Source organism: Poecilia latipinna, unplaced genomic scaffold (genome assembly GCF_001443285.1).
Source record: "Poecilia latipinna isolate Pla-1442-1.1 unplaced genomic scaffold, P_latipinna-1.0 Scaffold2097, whole genome shotgun sequence".
NCBI classification, from domain to species: Eukaryota; Metazoa; Chordata; class Actinopteri; order Cyprinodontiformes; family Poeciliidae; genus Poecilia; species Poecilia latipinna.
This window is the reverse complement of record NW_015114713.1, coordinates 1-3,591: the sequence shown is the minus strand read 5'-3', so window position 1 is coordinate 3,591 and position 3,591 is coordinate 1. Positions and strand designations below refer to the sequence as shown.

At 35.1% G+C, this 3,591-nt stretch overlaps 1 long non-coding RNA gene across 1 annotated transcript in view; it reads left to right on the top strand.

Moving 5' to 3' along the window:
• The window catches only part of LOC106936202 (uncharacterized), a 7,344-nt gene extending 6,607 nt beyond the window's left edge, over positions 1-737 (top strand). Inside the window, exon 2 of the long non-coding RNA XR_001422076.1 lies at positions 438-737. This is a non-coding gene — a long non-coding RNA (uncharacterized LOC106936202). The remainder of the gene's footprint in view (positions 1-437) is intronic.
• Positions 738-3,591: the final 2,854 nt, after the last annotated feature.

Genomic DNA, 3,591 nt, shown 5'->3' with positions numbered 1-3,591 from the left:
TCCGATCTAAACTATATAACTTGTTATTAATTTGGTTTTAAGAGATGACCGTTTTCTACTGGTAACGAACTGCCACGAAGTATAAATCGAGATTTTTACTTTTGTGTTGAATGTGTGTTTTATAATATATTCACCACTAATGACAAAAAAAAAAAAACTTTTCTGCAGAATTCACCAACTGCACAATTCTTGTTAGTGTAAAATAAGTAGTGTTTCAAAAGAGCAGAAGAAATCTTATGTTTTTTGAACAATAAGAATTTTTGTTGCTAATCGGTTTATGTGTTGCTAAGAGATGATCGCGTTTTCTGGTAACCAAGTTCCACAATGTAAACTTCTGATTTTCACTTTTGCAAAATTTACCGACTGTAATTGTGTCTATAAGCAGATAAGCATTATTTTGAAAAAGCTTACGTTTTTCCCTTCTCACCCTTCTGCAGGTGGACTGTTTCATCCTCTGAGTTCGGGTCCTCTACCAGAAGCCTGGGAGCCGCAGTATCTGGCACATTTCTGGACTGAGGTGTCTGATGTTGTTCCTGGGATCTGTTTTAGACACTGCTCCAGTTTGGGTGTGACTGCCTCGAGGGCCCCTGCGCTCCTCGGCCCTGTAGACGCAGGGTGAATCCTCCCAACCGAGAGTACCGGACGCCAGCTGACGGTGTAGACCCGCCGATTTCTGCCAGGATCGGTTTGGTAAATGCCAGGTCGCTGACAAATAAAACTTTCGTCATTAGGGATTTCTTTTACTCTCATTGATTGGATGTTTTATTTATAACAGAATCATGAACAAGTGGTTTGGGTGACTCCAGCATTTTTATTCAACTTATACCGCGGAACTGCGGCTCTTTTAATGCTCCAAGGATGTCGGGCTTCGGTGGAGGTATAGTGACTGTTTTTAAAAGTTGATTTACTTGTAAAGAGTTCCCTCTGGCCTCGTTTAGTAGCTTTGAGATTAGCCTATTTGAACTCGGCAGCTTTCACACTGTACTGTGTGCGGTGGTCTATCGGTCACCAAAGTACAACAAAAACTTTATAAATGACTTTTCTGATTTCTTGGCTGATATCATGCCAAGGGATGACCAAGTTCTCATTGTCGGTGATTTTAATATTCATGTCTGTTGTCCTACTTCACCTATGACTCAGTCATTTCTGAATGTTATCGATTCAGGCACTTCAGTTATTTGTCGGTGCATCCATGTAGGGGCTTGCCCTCCCATGATGGTACCTCCAGTACCTCGTTCTCTGTTCCCTATTGTCTGAGACATTTGCTGAGCACATTGTTCGTTGAGGCATTGTCCTTGATGTATTTATGGATCTTGGATGTTTCGTCCTGGACAGTGGCTCTCACATTCACTAGTCCTCTGCATCCTTCCTTGCGGCTCATGTACAGTCTCAGGGTGCTGGATTTGGGGTGGAACCCTCCATGCCTGGTTAGTAGTTTCCGAGTCTTAACATCCATGGTGTTTATCTCCTCCTTTGGCCAGCTAATTATTTATCTATTTATTTTTATTTTTGAACAGATAGAAAAGACAATCAAGAAAGAAAAAAATTAAATAAAATAGAATGAAACAAACTAAAGAAATAAAAGGTAAAACAAATTATTATGCCCAAGTAACATGCAAATTTTATATTTTCTGTTCGAAAAGGAGCAGGTAGAAGATATAATATCTTATGATGTCCTGATGTCCTACTTATCAATTTATAATCAATTAACTGTCAAGACATCAAAACGAGACAACTTGTTTCCACTTTACATGATATTTAAAGATGTACCATTACTATATTGGCTCAAAGACGTGATGCCCAATTTTTTGTCCGGCTCTACTTTTTATAGTTAAAAAAAGGTTTAAACTCATAAAAAGAAACCATAATTATGTACTATATCTCCCACATATGCACATTCTTTAACCTTTCAAAAGCTGTTCTTTTTTGGCTATTTTTGTGGTCTTTAAAGGGTCAAAATGTCATGTGGTGCGACTGTCCAAACTCAATTACTGTTTCAGAAATGTCTTTAAAATTACATTAAATCTGTTCAAATATATTTTCTTTCCTGTTTGGCATGATTTTCAAAGTCTTTTTAGTTATAATTCCATTGTAACATTTAAACAAATTTTATCCGAAAATGTCATTTAACAAAATATCTTGTGACGCGACCAACAAGAAATTCCCATTTTTGGACTTCCAGTCAAAAACAGGAGGTTGCATCATCCAACAGTCTGTCAAGAATCCCTGGAGACAGCAAACAGGTGTGTTTATTATTCTTAAATTTCAGAAAACGTGTCACTTTTAGCAGTAGGTATGTAGTTGCCATATTTGGGTGTCATGTGGTGCGACCACCAAAAAACTATTAATATTTCAATATAGCTACAGTTTTCTGTTTTGATTATAAATGTTATATTTGCCTTGTGTTTGAAGCTAGATTGTTTATTTTAAAGAGGCAAATGACTGGACATGAAAATATCATTTGGTGCGACCGTTGTAATGATACATTTATGTTTTTGAAAAGGAGTTTCTGTGCTTTTATTTTTGATTTCAAGACTCAAATGCAAAAGCAATACTTTGTATTATTTCCAGAATAGGTTTTTGTACAGTTTTATTGTTGTTTTGCATTGTATTGTATGATAAAAATACAATGGAACATGTAACATTACGGGAATAGTTATAGCATGTATTTTGTCATTTATTGTTTTTATCTATTTTACTAGATTCCACTGTCATCAAACTGAGCTATGATGAAGTACCATATGTGACCCAGGTACTTCAGGATGTGAGAGAAGAAGTCCAAGTCAGCACAGTCCGACGACAAGAACTTGGTCACATGGTCACATGCTCATCAGAACCTGAACCAGCAAAACCTCATAGAGTTCCAAGTTGAACAGCCAAGACTGGGCAAAGTTCACAAGATGTCTCCTCTGATTTGCTTCAGAGGGGATATGATGGTTTTGAAGTTCATTGAAATTTTTCTGTTTTGAAACCATTACTTATCATACATGGTTCTGTTTAAAATGGTTAAACTTAAACTGAATTATTATATTTTCATTAATGTACTTAATGAGATTGAAAATGTCTGTCTTTTTTCAGTTTTTTTTTAAAAATAAAATTAGGAAATTAAAGCAATCTCCCGTACATTCTGATTTTATGAGAGATATGTTTGAAATGTTTGTTACAAAGTTGATTACTGCATTAATTTTTAGGTAAATTAAATTGGTGTGTTCTTTGTGTTGTTGTTTTTGTAATGTACAGTAACTGAATGTAATTCTATTTTTATGTATTAAAAGGATTTTGACCTGTTTTCTGGCCTACATTTTTTGTACAAATCATTTGGCGTGACCATAAATCATGTGGTGCAACCGATTAAAAAAGTAAATTTATTGAATTCAAAATAGAATATCTAGTATCTATCTGGAGCGTAAATATTAACCACCAATACAGTATCCTTAAGTGATTGGTATTTATTTTTTTAACACATTTTGATGAAATGGTGAAGAAAAATAGTGGTCAAGTCAATAATAAATGGAATTTGACAGTTTTATTTGGGGAAAAACTTTCATAATTGCCAGAAAAATAAAAAGAAATTTAAAAACTTTGTTTCTA